This window comes from Mobula birostris, chromosome 12, assembly GCF_030028105.1.
Source record: "Mobula birostris isolate sMobBir1 chromosome 12, sMobBir1.hap1, whole genome shotgun sequence".
In the NCBI taxonomy this organism is placed as follows: domain Eukaryota; kingdom Metazoa; phylum Chordata; class Chondrichthyes; order Myliobatiformes; family Myliobatidae; genus Mobula; species Mobula birostris.
Genome location: NC_092381.1, coordinates 51,691,766 through 51,707,691, shown reverse-complemented (window position 1 = coordinate 51,707,691; position 15,926 = coordinate 51,691,766). Strand labels below are relative to the sequence as shown.

The window sequence follows — 15,926 nt, the reverse complement described above, 5'->3', positions numbered from 1 at the left end:
ACTTTAGAAGACCAATGTTAGTTTAGTTAATTATTTGAATCTGTATTTCTCTAAAAAGGAAAACTCTGATCTCAAGCCTCCGCTGCCTTGCAGCTATACCCACTCATGGGGAAGGCTTTGGAAGTAAACCCCGAGGGAAAAGTACAGAGCTGGAGTCCCTAAGGCAGTCCTACATTGACTTCAATGCTGACTGGCAACTTCTGCAACGCTGCTGGTACCAGACTGTACAGGCCTCTTAGGGTCCATCAGTCGTGTGGAGAAGGGGAGCTTGCTACATGGACAACAGCTTGTTCTCCATCCCGTACTGCCCAGGCTTGTATATCTAGACAGCTAGGATGAAACATCCATGGTCAATTCTGACTGACAGAGGCCTCAGGTTTCTCTAATACTTCTAAGCCTACATTGTATATTCAAATCCATGGGCTTGAGAAAGATTCTATAATGTAATATTAAGAATAAGAATGTTCAGAGCACATCATCACAAAAACCTAAGATAGAGAAGAAGGAGCAGGCCATTCACCAACACCCCCCTCCCCTGGTGCCTCCTACCTAATCAGTAAACTTGTGAGAACATAGGCCCAGTCTGCATAATCTCTCTACCAAGGGCAATATTCCCATTCCAGGAATCAATCTGGTGAACCTTGATAATAGTTCCTCATCATAGGTGGATCCTTGCTTCAATAACATGGCCAGACATGTACATGGTTTTCCAGGTGCAATCTTACCAAGTGCCTGTATCATTTCAGTGGCATGTTTTCTTATTGTACCAAAATGTTCTCACAATTAAAGCCAGTGTTCTGTTTACTTTCATGTTTACTTGTTGTACCTCCGGGTTAACTTCCAGTGATTCATTTACAAGGACATTCAAGTCCTTCTGAAAACCAGTGATTTTTAATCACTTATCACAATTTTTCCACATTATTTTCTTCCATTTATTTTGCTTGGCCATATCCCCTTGAAGCCACTCTGCACCCAAATCAAAACCCACTGTGCCATCCAACTCAAACTATATTATTAAAAAAAAGACTTTCAGTCTATTGGGCACATTTTTTTAGTATGGCAGTGAGCAAGGGAGTGTCTTAAGATACCCAAATGTGGCAAATGTTTGCATGACAATGTCAAGCAAGCGCCATATGATTCCATTCTCATGACTTTATCAAGAATCATTAATATTTCTTCTTCACAGTCAGATGGTACAATCTCTAACAAAATGGGGTACTCAGTAAAAAGAACTTTTGCACAAAATCTTAAAAAGAATTATGAATTCAGTCTGCACTGAAATGTTTTTTTAATGTGGAAGATTCCTATGTCTGAGGGAACTCAGTGACAGCCTTAAACTACTTACTAATGCTAGAAAGTCAGGATGATTTCCCCTTTCATCCTGTATTGGACCAGAGCTGATTCTACAGATAAGCAGTGATTGATGACCAGATTGTCCATGGATTTTTAATACCATCAATTGCCTACTGGAGTGCCCTAGAAAGTGGAAGTGCTGTGGTTTATAAATTACATTTTAAATGGATAATTGAACCTTGTAATCTTTAAAGAGATGGTTCATGCTGGTAGTATCAATTGTTTCTGACAAAACCTTGTTTGATTTCTGTATCTGTAGAGTTATCTTTTAACTAACTATATATTTAAGCAACTCTTAATCATTGTAAGAGTGCAGGGTTTCCTCAATTTATAAAATAAGTACCTTTAATAAGAAGCATTTTGTGTTGTGAAAATTTATAAATCATAAATGTTGGGCTGTAGTTACAGGATTTTGGGTACCATGAATTCCTTTGCACAGAAGTTGAGATTCCATTTGTTACAGCAAAAAAAATAGCTTCCTACAATGAGAACACTGACCTTTAATGATCTTTGGTGTTATCATGAAAATATCATGTAAATCAGATGTTCATAAGCCAAAGGAATTCATTAGTAGGAAAAGTTCTATCTGAGCAAAGCTCATTGAGACTGTGGATGCCCTCAGACTATATGGAAAGATAGTAGTATGACAGGACGGACAATGTGTGCCTCTATCAGCACAATAAAATTACGAACTCTGGTCTGCAGGGTGGTGGAGGTGACACGGACCTATGGCAGTTTTTTGAAAGAATAAAATATGAAAACAATGAACTGCTCCCAAGTTTCTGTAAGAGTCACCTCAGACATCATAAAAACAATTAGAGTTTAGACTAGGGGACCAATTTGGCTAGGATATCTGAGACAAAAGAAGGGAAAGTATTTTAAAAATTGAGTTTAAGGAAAGGGAAAGGAAAGCTGAGCAGCCAAAATATTTTTATATAGAATTAAATAGCTTTCAATTGCTGGTTTTCCTGCACTGTTCTATCCACTATGCAAATTAGTCATGAAATCATAGAGCAGTACAGCATACAAACAGGTACCTCAGCCCAGTACAACTATGCTAACCATTATGTTTATCCATACTAACCCCATTTTCCTACATTAATTCCAGGTTCCTTAAAGTCTTATTCATTCATGTACATTTCCAGATGCCTCTTAAATGTTGTCACTGTTCCGGCCTTCACTTCCTCCTCTGGCAGCTCAATCCAGATACCAGCTACTCTGTGTGTGACAAATATATTCATCAAATCCCCTTTAAAACTCTCTCCTCTCACCTTAAATCTATGCCTTCCAGGATTAGATGCCCACACAGTGGGAATCAAAGACTCCACCTACGTGACTTACAATTTTATATTCTCTGCCATGTCTCCTGCCACCTGTAACATATTATGACTATGATTCTGTGATTCTGCTGATAACTCAAGCCCTCCAATCCAGTCAAAATCCTTGTGAACCTTTTCAGCATCCTCTCTTCCTTAATAATATCTTTCCTACAGGGCGGGATCTAAAATGCACTCTAAGAATGGCCTATTCAATATTTTATGTAACTGTTACGTGATGTTCTAACTCTTATAATAAACACCTCAGCTGAGGAAGGCAAGTGTGCCACACACCTTCATCACCACACACCTTCATCACCACCCCGTGTCTATCTGTGATCCCATTTTCAGGGAATTGTGACTTCTTACCTAATGTCACAAACTACTCAGGGCCTCGGCATTTACTGTGAAGCATGTTTCTTTAAAAAAACTGATCATTGTTTGAATGTATTAGTGTGCTATAGGGGATAATTTGATACTTCCTCTGACATTCTAAAGTATCTAATTAGATCAATGAATTTTCTGGTTAATTTTAACGACCAATTTTTAAAAACTAACCTTACAGCAAACTACATGGAAGTATGATGTTAAAAATACACTGAATTTTCATTTTTGTTATGTCGTATTTGTGACATTTTCTTTCTGTCTCTATGTTTGGTAACTGCTCAAGATTATAGCAGTTTGCTCAGTACATATTAAGCAACATCTAAATGGAGTGGGTTTGGATGAGTCACTGCAAGAATCCTCTGAACTGCAGGATTCATTCCAGGCACTTTATGTTAAATCAAAATTTCAATTTGTGTTGAGTAATACATCTTCTTACTAAAGCTTTGTTTAGAATTTATTACGTATATTTTTTAAAAAATGCAATAAATTCCTGTTTAACCAGAGAATGGATCTCTCTGGTTAGCTGTTAACTTGCAGTTATTACCACATAAATAAATCAAATGCCAGCAGCAGACACCGAAGAAGTAGGATTCACTAGCCAGTTACAACATTTTCTAAGTTTCCTAATTCTTATATTGATCTTTATTGACTTCTATGCTTATATTTAGTGTTTAAAAGTACGTATATTCTGTGCTTTCTCATTTTTTTAGTTTACTTCAAATAATGTCAACTATTTATTGAAAAAGTCCTGTCTGTTGACATAGAGATGCCCTTGACAAGTGATCTAAATTGATACGTTATAAAGATGCTGAAACTTTAAGGTAACTGAGAATAAGTAGCAAATGTTTTGCAGCTAACCAGGCAAGGCAGAAGCTGGTGTTGCTATTTTATTAACAGTTCCACTTTATATGTAAATGCTAGAGACACTTGTGGTAGTTTATGATCAGCCGATGCTGCATTTCTAAACTCAGAATGGACACGTGATCTGACTTCTAGACAGCAGCATGTTCATGCTGACTTACAGGCCTGGAATTACTGTCATAATAAGCAATGCCTATCTTAGAGGGTGATTTCACACAAATGTTGATTCAGAGACTAATTTAGTGCCATCAGGTGATGAGCACATCTTGCAATGCCTCTGCCTTTTCGACCACACTTCCTTTTTACTAGTCTGCCATGCTTGATACTAGCATTTAAATTTTGTTTTAATTATCATTGTGGGTGTATATCTGAGAATTGCACAGCATCAAAACGTAGTCCCTTTATCAGGTGTGCGATGAGAAATTCTGAATGTGGATTGCATAACAGAAGCCAATTTTTAAACTTGCCTGTTTGGCAAAACGCAAGTGCATGTTGGAAGGGATGGAGTTGGTGGTGACTGTTAATTTAAATAGTGGGTTCTTTTCTCATCATTTGTAAGATGGCTTTGGGCATATGAAGTATCTCAGTAGAGTGGAGTGGGATCTGGTTTAAATATACAGTTCCAACTGCAATGATGTTGGCAGCAATTGACACCACTTCTTTCCTGAAACTGCCTTCTTAGGCCAAGATGGCTGGAGCAGGAGGCTCAGAAAATCTTTTTTGATCACCCCTATGGGTGAGGAAGAACAGAAATGAAATCTGACGCTTTCTCTTTCTTTGGATTTATCTCCTATGTGTCCCCCGCCCATATACAGCTACGTCCTTACAACGCACTATCTAAATTCACTGACTGACAGGCAAAGACTTAAGAGGGAAGTCTTATAACATCTACCTGCTAGCAGAGATCAGGTCTTAACTTATCCATTTTGCGTCTAACATTGTATCTTGTACTTGTTGCTTATCTGTCACTAGGTTGTGTGCAGAAACACTCTGCAAGCACTGTCCATGTATTGTCAGTCTTACACGACAACTTGGAAAGATCTGCAATATGAAGTTTAATGATAAATGCACGTGGGCTGTATTAATTTACTGTCCTCAATATAGCTCCAGTTGATTATCCACTGTGAGGATGATGAAATCTACATCACAAAGAGCTAGCCAATTGTTTTCTGTTTTTATCAGAACCTCGTCCAGTATTAATTAGCCATAAGTTCATTTGGTAACACTGCATCAAGATGTCCTTAATGAGCACCTTTAGTTAGATAGGCATAGTTGAGGAACTGATATAATTTTAAGACCTGACTATCCATAGATTAGTGCCAGAGGAGATAGGAGATGTATATGTATTATTACTGTCTCTTCCATCCATCTTCTCTGATTATTTTTTACTGCAGATAGCACAGTATTGGATTAGCTTGCTGTATAGCACATCAGCAGGAAGATCAATTTATTGACTTTGTCATCATAGTAAGTAATAGTCAAAGAAAAGAAATAGAAGGCAAGACTGCATTGCATCAAAGTAAACGTGCCATCTACTTTTCTGTACCTTATGCATCTTTAAATGTTTACACAGGAAAGAACACTTCAGTAATTTAGGTGGTTGTACATTATTAATTAACCCCAACTCAGAGCTCTGCAGAATTGCATGGTTTTTAGAACTACACTGTTTGATTTCTTGTAGGTGATGGAGACATTGACCAACTTTCAGCATTTTCTTTTCCTCTACTGCTTTCCTCAGATGCAATCAGATCACATTTTGGTTCAAATGGCATTATAGTGTTCAGCCTATCAATAAAATTGATTCATAGTTCACACAATAAGCAATGTGGCTAGACAAAACTGGCACATCTTCTTTCCCCAGTGCTTTGAAACGAAATCCATCCCTAATAACACCTCATGACCTACAGGTGAGTCAAGATGAGCAGTTTCCATTCTGTATGAAGTTTAATTCTGTGCATATTCCACTGCAAAAAAATAACCTTAATTTAATTCTTCTACCTTTTTAATCTCACCAAGTTCATGTGATTAGTTTCAATAGCTGGGCTCTAAATTATGAAATAGCCTGTTAAGAGTTATATTGTTTAGGAAGTTAGATTCTAATACCCCTTAACCATTAGGCTCATGAACAAAAGAGGATATCGACATACATTCTAATTCTGGTGTTCCCGCAACCGGTAGTCTCACTTTAAGGACTCTTTATCTTGTTATTCATGCTCTTGTTATTTATTACCATTTATTTATATTTACATTCGCATAGTTTGTTGTTCATTGATCCTGTTTACAGTTATTGTTCCACAGATTTGCTATGTATGCCCACAGGAAAAAGAACCTCAGGGTTTTATATGATGACATGTATGCACTCTGATAATAAATTTTACATAGAACTTTGAACTTTTCTATTGAAAGGCGTAGCTCCTATTACTCTGGTCATCAACCTACCCATAAAAGGATTTGGGATATGAGAGGAAACAGGAACACTCAGGTGAAATTCATGCAGTCACAGGGAGAACATACTAACTGCACATGGATGGCACCCAGGGTCAGGTTGCTGATGCTATTAACAAAAAGCACCACTGCTGCAGCACAACTGTGCCACCAATTGTAAGGAGATATGCATCTATTAGAGTCTATGGTGGAACTCTTCTCTGACTAAATGTGGTATCTTTTCTGCTGAGAAGAGATTCTGTCACCCACACAGAAACATACTGTACCTGCATAACTTCTCTTTCCTTTCTTGTTGGCTTCTTAATGTTTAACATAAATTACTAGTTGTTAGTAATGCCTTTTGAAGCTCTTAATGGCTTTTAGTATGAAGGCCTTTCAAACAGTCAATCCCGTTAATTATTTGCAACCAGTTCAATTTTACTTGTACGTAGTTTACCACTCCACTATTAGTTTACCCTTCACACAGATCCAAATCTGTCTCTGAAGTTTTGTGAATGAGCTGACCATGGAAAATTGAGTACAGCTTCTTGCAATTTGAGAGTGACTTCTGTATTTGTTATCTGTTTATTTCCCGATCGTCATCTTTAATCTCTTCTTTTATAGATGAATTGCCCTATAAGATGTCAACTTTTCATAAAGCTTAGTACTTTAAGAGTGGTGATCTACCTTGCAGTTTCTACTACAATTCTCTGAAATCTTTGCTTTAGACCAAGAAGTCTCCTACAGTGTTAACGTCAGTTCTTCTTGCTGCTCCTCTTCCTCTTGTTGGGAGTGAGGAGGACAAACTTGCACTCCAGTTCTGTGGGGTCCTGGGGTGGTTGAGGAGTTCAAGATGGGGTGTTAGGTGGTGGCCTTTAATGAGCTGGGTGGAAGTGTGGGTTCGTGGATGTTGACATTCATTTTGTTTTTTATCACTGGGATTCTGTAATTCAAGGTGCTCAATGTTTTCCCAGAAGTTCTTGTCTATTTTTTTAAACACTCATGAGCTAAGAATTCCAATGAGCTAGTAAGGGCATTACATTCCTCACAATGGATTTTGAGTATGTCCTCAAACCACTTTCTCTGTCCTCCCTGAAATTGCAGAGTGAGCTATCCTGTTTAAGAAGTTTGCTTCAGGAATGCTGATGATACAGGCCATTCACTGGATCTGACTGCATTTGACTGATGTACCAAATGTTTCTCTGCAAGAGATTATTAATATTGTTTTGCCTATCCTATGAATGAGTTTGGAGGATTTTGCTGGGTCTGTTTGTGGTATCATGCATGTGTTGCGGGGCCTACTGTAGCAATCCCATGTTAGTGAAGGACAAGGATCAACACTGATTAATTGACTATGAGCTCCAACTCTTTTGAATATACTTACCCTCAATCAGCCTGGGTCTGTGCTGGAGCAGTATACTGTTTGGAGGAAGTAGCTTTGGCATTCCTCTGCATTTATTCCAGACCTCATGAAGTGTAATGGCATCAGGTCAAACATGGGAAATGAAAGTCCTCCCAGTTATCATCTATCATCCTCTCTTGATGCTCCCCCATGTTGAACAACTTAGAGGAATGATCTTCATATTGAGGATGCATTCCTTGGTGTTGTCTAGCTCAAACCCAGTTGGGACCTGTGTTGATGATAGTGTTGGGGTACGTTCATATCATATGACAGGTTACCAGTGGGATATTTGTTATGTAAGTAACGTATAGACTAGGGTTTAACTCCAGTATTGCATTGAGAGATCGAGTCATCCCATAAATGACCAGCAATGGTCACTTACAGGACTACTTTGTGTACTCCAGGTTCCCTCATTGCACCCTAACAATGAAATCAGTTCTGAGGCCCGTGAGAGATGCTGTCTAGGAATTGCCAAGTCAAACTTCAGGAAAAACTCAAAAATGGACATTATTATGTTTCACTGCAGAAAAAAATCAATTTTCATTGCATAATGCTGAAAAAGCAGCAGTTTACGATTGAATTTCTAGCTCACAGTGTTTCACATTGCAGATCACATTTGAAGTTCCCAATATACAATATCTAATATTATGAATAGTAACAAAATATTCCCTCACTTGTGCCCCTAAAATATTAGTGATTCAAGCAACAGCATTATCTTCAGAGGTTTCTCAGTTGTGCTCTCTTAATCAATAATAGCTGTTACAGAATTTGGTGCAGCGATGGAGAATTCTGCCTTCCTGCCAAGTTTAATCTTTCAAAAAGTCCTTGTGATCATATAATGTGGAATTATTAGAAATAAATGAATACTTATTCAATTACTAAAAATGGCAACACAAATATAATTATTTTTCTACCTTTAAACAGAATCAGGATGTGTACGTCTTTTATGGAAATTTGTTGTTTTCGAGGGTCAGATAGTTTTTAGTCTTTGAGCAGTTCAGTAAGTTTTTACACAGCACTTAAACAGTTTTATAAATACTTTATCGTATTTTATTCCCAATGAATCATAGGCTGTGATAGCATGACACCTAAAGAGCTGAATTAATTTATTAAACGTCAATTAAAAATCTTAACACCTTTTAGAAAGGCAGAAATAATTTACTTGCCCCTATGAATCAAATACCTATGAAACAGATGCCTTCCTTTAAATTTGAAAGTAGCTCTTTAATGTCTTAAACTGTTTCAATTTTCTATTATGTCACACAATTGGTAATCTCTCAACATCCATCTACTATAGGCCAGGAGTTTATCATGTGTTAATAACAAGGACAAACCTTGAACAATCATAAAAGTCAGTCCCGTGCAACATTGGTGATCACTAAGTTCCTCTGCACTCCAGTCTAGTCAACTGAGCTGATGCAATTAGATTCAGAAGATATAAGCTGTATACAAATGTTAATTTCTCTATTTTTCAAAATGGATTTAGTTGTTGTGAGTAAGCCCTGTTACAGTACAAATTCATTTTGTAGTGTTTAGTTCTACTAACTCTTATATGTTTTGTAACTGCAACATATTTGGTGTAATAATTGAAGTTTTTAAATTCATTACTTAAATTGGAAAGCTGTGGCTAACCTGTGGTAACCAGAGTTATAACTAGCTCCTGGGGCCATGGTTCTCAGTTTTTGTGCTGATAGTTCTTTAAACACAAGAAAATTACTTTCAACCATGCTGAAAACAAACTCACTTTTAGATAGCAGAGGTTCAGTGAAATCACATGCAAATTAGTTTTCATGGCAAGCAGCTCAAGAGTGTCTTCCTATGGCATGAACTTGAACTTGTTACAAAGCTGTACCGCTCAGCAAAAGAGGCTGTAGAGTTCAGGAAAAAAAGTGCAAGTGTTTAGCATAAGGATTAATTTTGGACCAAAGTGCAATCAGGTTGTCTCTCAGGCAGTCTAACTCACAGCTCTAATAGACACGGCATCACTGTGGGACAATGGTTAAAGAATGGAACAAAAACAAGTATGCGGAACAAGAATGTTCACACATTTCCGAACTTGGATTCAGACAGTACAAATACTATTAGCAATTAAGTAAAGGAAATGGTACAAGCTTAATCTTTTCTGAGGCAAAACCTGGAGCTGAGAATGTTAATGTTATGAAAATGTTAATGTTCTATAGAATAGAATCATATTTTAATTTACACTAGTGGCCAATATTGTTAGCTGAATGTGGTAACTGAGTGATCCATATGGCTGCTGTTATTGTTTATGACAAAAGAAATAAGCAATTAACAGGAGTAAGCTGCCCTTCCTGGATCTAATTGCTCACCTAATGCTGACCATATTTTCTAAAAACTAAAACTTCTGAATTGCCGTGCCTGTTAATCACAGTTACATGTTTCTTTCTCTTTGTGATTAACAGGAACCGTGCATTTTCCCTGTCATCCTGAAGCTATGAATGCAATTGTTGTAATCATTTTCCAACAAGACCGTAATCTTTTATTTCAAAAAAATAAAAGAGAAAAGCAGGGGAAAAAGCAGGAAATGAGCTGTCCTTTGTCAAGAGATTTCCGAAATGTAATGACTGGTGAAATATTTGTGTTGAACTGGCTTGTCGGCAGGGGTCTTTCACTGCTGACACTTGGATTCTTTAGAATTCGCACCGCAATATCCTCAAAAACCCCTTCTGGTAGATCAGGTAGGCCAGCGGTGCTCTTTGATGGTTTTTCATGAGCAATGGAATGGCATAATGAGAGGAAGCTATTACTCAAGCATAAAATACTCTTTGAGGTAGCAAAATGGCAGAGTTAACACTGTCTAAGAAGCTTTTTCTTTCCTTTATTTCTCATTAATTTTTTTGTCCCTGTGCATGTTCCATGATGGGAGATGTTTTGTCTGCAAACCATTTCTTCAACTTGCAGCACCTGCCTCTGAAAGAAGCAGCTCTTGTGGCTGCACTTGAATCAACAATAATCAGGGAATCAGTGAATGCACCCCAGTGCGTATGCAGCAAAAATTGAAAAAAACAATCAGTTGATTTGTGAGTAATGTAGTCTTTAAACTTCATTATGCAAAGGACAATTGGAATAATCAACGGTGTTTGAAGAAGAAGAAAAAATGTCTGGTACAAAATCGAAGGGATCTCTGGTTGCTACTAGAAAGTAACCATGAGCCAAATTAAATTGCCAAATGGATCCAATTCTTAGCCTTGTAATCTTAATTACAAAGATCTAAAGTATGGGATTATTTGGGAAGGAATGCCTGTAAAAATATATAGATGACATGTACTGAGGTGCTTTTGTGCAGTTTTTCTACTACTTGTGCTTTGGTTGGGTGTTTAGCCATGAAAATGTTAGTTTTAGTTGTTTTTGGTTCCTTTGGGAAGAATTAGCTATGTTGCCAATCTCAAAAATATAGTCATAGAAAAACAGTGACAATATTTTCTGTTGGAACAAGAAACACAGCACCTTGAAGCAGCTGGACTCTTCAGCATTTCTACATATGCTTCCTTTTCTCATTTTTTTTGTTATCCAATTGAGATTGCCTGGAATACAACTAAGGTTAGAGGGAACATCCACATAGAATGGCCACCTCCAAACCTTCATGAATTTATATCTGTAAGTTCCAACCTGCCATGCCCATCTCCTCCTGAGTCAGGAACACTGTTTGTAAAGATACTTGGACACTAAAGCTAAGTTACATCATGCTAGTACTAAGTTAGGGAGTATCTACTCCAAAGACTGCTAACAGTAGGGTTCACTATTGTCCTGAATTTCATGGTCTCTGAGAATATCAGTGCACTGTTGGTGTAGATGCATTGTTTCTTTAGCTGCTAGTTCATGTGTTTTTCTGCAGAAATCTACTGAAGTACTGTAATGAGATAGAGTAACTTAGTGTAGCAAGACAAACCCAGTGTGTCTAGCTGCAAGTGGCACTGTATGAGGACGTCTCTCCCATGCTGAGGTGGAACTGGCCAATAGGCAAGTGTAATTTCTGAAAGGGAGCTGAATGATGATTCATGAAACTGCTTTTATTTGAAGATTTCTCGTACCTATCAGAAATTATAACAGAGCTGTGTGGCTCTTGACATCTGGGTAGATCATCAGTTTTGTGTTCTATCATTTCCATCTCCATCCTAGAATTAAAAAGGTGTTATGCAAGAAGTTCCTCATCACAGTTCCTGTTCTGCAGTACTATAGCCTGGTTTCCCAAACAGGAGGGGTAGTAATTCTGAGAAATTCTGTGCCATTTTTACATTGTACCCTTGCAACATTTTCCATTGCCGGGTTCTGTCACCATACCTGAAAGCAGGTGGACATTCACCCTTTCTGTTAGGGCTGTTCCTTACCTTTATGCACAATTGTCAGTATCAAGCACAAGGGAGCTATGCATTCATAATTTACATGAGTTTGTAGATAGAATGCATTGACCATCCATCTGCCTGGATGTGGATTGTAGGTCTCAACAGTATTGTCCACTCGATGAATTCTGCTCAGAGTATCGATTTAAGTTCTTGTAAACATCATCCATTTTTAACGTGGCTTGAAGTAGTTGTTTTTACCTTGTCTATTCACCCTATTCTGTCTTTTGATGGTCAGATTAGTGTTTGGATTTATAAATTGTATCATATAACCTTCCCTATCTGTCAGAGTCGAGAAAATTATATAAATCGGCCTGATAATAAGAGAAATTTACAGTTAAATGGGATTAGTGTTCAGCTTGCTGACGATCATGGTAGTGAAACAAGGCGTGATTGATTGATAAGTGGTTGCCATGCAGACTATGATGTTCGGACTAAGCAGAATGGGCAGTTTCAACCATTGATAAAGTAAACTATGATACAAAATCTACAACTATACTCCAGCACTCCATTTTTTATTTTTCGTTCTATATTATGACACAACCAGAAGAATTATACTGAATATAATGGAATGGGTGACTGATTGGTAACTTTGCAAAAAGGTGTATAAATTATTACTTTTTTATGAACACGTGGCTATAAAGTGGAATAAGGGTTGCTTAAACTGGCAAAAGTTAAACTTGTTTTGATCAGAAATTGTTCTTTCGATACAATGGTAAGAGATTTTGGAAGACAATTTTAGGTTGTCGACACTCGTCAGCTGAACTGTACAGTTGCCAATAGCGAAGGGAGTAAAATCACTAGAAGCTAGAAGTAGAGGAGCACAGAGTGATAACGAGGGATGGTTGGAGAGAGATTACCAGAGACAAAGTGTGACAACAGAGGAGATTAAAAGTAAAAATGAGAAAGGATTCCTGTTGCAATATGTAGGTCAGTGAATTGCAGGGACATATAAAGCAAATAGTCTGACCTGCAACATAGGCATTGAAGTTTTGAGTGAATTTGAATTAATAGAGGCAGAAGATGTGAGACAGGCAGAGAAAATGTGAGAATAGTCAAACCTAAAAGTAATAAAGCATGGGCAAGGATCTTGGAAGCTAGAATTCTGACAATGAAAGCAAGCCAATTTATTGTGGAGTACTTATGTGGTTTGAAGCTAATTCTGGAGTCAAATAAAGCATCAGCATCAAGAACAGTTCAGGGAGGGAGAGAGGAAGACGGGAGGGGGGGTGGAGAAAAAGAATGTATTTGTGTAAGGGACCAGAATTTATTGAGGAATCCAAAATAGTGGCTTACCAATAACAATAAGAAATTTCTGCTAGTCCACCATTGCTTTCAACTAGTCAGATAGTTGAGAGACACCATAGAATAGACATCAATTGGCTTGCGGCATCCTAGCCTTAAAATTTATCTGCACTCAAGTGGTAAATAAAAAATGTCTGTTTATTCTGAGTCCAATTAACAGCAAAATCGGTGAAAGAGGCCACTCAGCACCTAGATCCAGTTATTCTGCTCAGTTAGGTCATGATGGGATTATGTATTCCATTTACCTCTCTTAGATCCAGAATCCTTTTCACCTTGGAATAAAAAATTCCAAAGTCCCAGTTTTGAAAGTTAGTTCACCTTAAGAGCAAGTGGAAGTTCCATTTCTAGTATGATATGTATGAAAAAATATTCTTTGATATCACATCTGATTGGCCAAGCTCGAATCTGAAGATTATCCCACCCTCCATTATGTGTTTCCCCAATAAGTTAATAGATTCCTTTTAAAAACGCAAACACGAGGAATTCTGCAGATGCTGGAAATTCAAGCAACACACATCAAAGTTGCTGGTGAACGCAGCAGGCCAGGCAGCATCTCTAGGAAGAGGTACAGTCGATGTTTTGGGCCGAAACCCCTCGTCAGGACTAGCTGAAAGAAGAGCTAGTAAGAGATTTGAAAGTGGGAGGGGGAGATCCAAAATGATAGGAGAAGACAGGAGGGGGAGGGATGGAGCCAAGAGCTGGACAGGTGATTGGCAAAAGGGATATGAGACGAACACTCACAACATGCTGGAGGAACTCAGCAGGTCGGGCAGCATCCGTGGAAAAGATCGGTTGACATTTCCACGGATGCTGCCCGACCTGCTGAGTTCCTCCAGCGTGTTGTGAGTGTTGCTTTGACCCCAACATCTGCAGATTATTTTGTGTTAGGTATATGAGAGGATCATGGGACAGGAGGCCCAGGGAGAAAGAAAAGGGCGGGGGGACCCAGAGGATGGGCAAGGGGTATAGTGAGAGGGACAGAGGGAGAAAAAGGAGAGAGAGAAAAAGAATGTGTGTATATAAATAAATAACGGATGGGGTACAAGGGGGAGGTGGGGCATTAGCGGAAGTTTGAAAAGTCAATGTTCATGCCATCAGATTGGAGGCTACCCAGACGGAATATAAGGTGTTGTTCCTCCAACCTGAGTGTTGCTTCATCTTTACAGTAGAGGAGGCCGTGGATAGACATATCAGAACGGGAATGGGATGTGGAATTAAAATGTGTGGCCACTGGGAGATCCTGCTTTCTCTGGCGGACCGAGCGTAAGTGTTCAGCGAAACGATCTCCCAGTCTGCGTCGGGTCTCGCCAATATATAGAAGGCCACATCGGGAGCACCAGATGCAGTAGATCACCCCAGCCGACTCACAGTTGAAGTGTCGCCTCACCTGGAAGGACGGTCTGGGGCCCTGAATGGTGGTAAGGGAGGAAGTGTAAGGGCATGTGTAGCACTTGTTCCGCTTACAAGGATAAGTGCCAGGAGGGAGATCAGTGGGGAGGGATGGGGGGACGAATGGACAAGGGAGTCGCGTAGGGAGCGATCCCTGCGGAAAGCAGAGAGAGAGGGGGGAGGGAAAGATGTGCTTAGTGGTGGGATCCCGTTGGAGGTGGCGGAAGTTACGGAGAATAACATGTTGGACCCGGAGGCTGCTGGGGTGGTAGGTGAGGACCAGGGGAACCCTATTCCTAGTGGGCTGGCGGGAGGATGGAGTGAGAGCAGATGTGCGTGAAATGGGGGAGATGTGTTTGAGAGCAGAGTTGATGGTGGAGGAAGGGAAGCCCCTTTCTTTAAAAAAAGAGGACATCTCCCTCATCCTGGAATGAAAAGTCTCATCCTGAGAGCAGATGTGGTGGAGACGGAGGAATTGCGAGAAGGGGTTGGCATTTTTGCAAGAGACAGGGTGAGAAGAGGAATAGTCCAGATAGCTGTGAAAGTTAGTAGGCTTATAGTAGACATCAGTAGATAAGCTGTCTCCAGAGATAGAGACAGAAAGATCTAGAAGGGGGAGGGAGATGTCGGAAATGGACCAGGTAAACTTGAGGGCAGGGTGAAAGTTGGAGGCAAAGTTAATGAAGTCAACGAGCTCAGCATGCAGAGCCAATGCAGTCGTCGATGTAGCGAAGGAAAAGTGGGGGACAGATACCAGAATAGTTTTGGAACATAGATTGTTCCACAAAGCCAACAAAAAGGCAGGCATAACTAGGACCCATACGGGTGCCCATAGCTACACCTTTAGTTTGGAGGAAGTGGGAGGAGCCAAAGGAGAAATTATTAAGAGTAAGGACTAATTCCGCTAGATGGAGCAGAGTGGTGGTAGAGGGGAACTGGTTAGGTCTCGTTAGAAATTTCCTTCTGTCTACCTTATCCTCTATACTGAAGTAAATACAGATCTAATCTATACTATCTACTATCTTAATTTACTTATTGTCATAGTGATGTACATACACTGTACACCTTCCAAAAGCAATTTAAACTCTCTGTGCTATGGTGTCCAAATCATTTAGCTGTAGTGTATCA

General features: G+C 39.1%; 1 protein-coding gene across 7 annotated transcripts in view; it reads left to right on the top strand.

The window, feature by feature from the left end:
- Window positions 1-15,926, top strand: part of nfia (nuclear factor I/A) — a 584,092-nt gene that overhangs the window by 529,751 nt on the left and 38,415 nt on the right. The gene's annotated exons all lie outside the window — the stretch shown is intronic.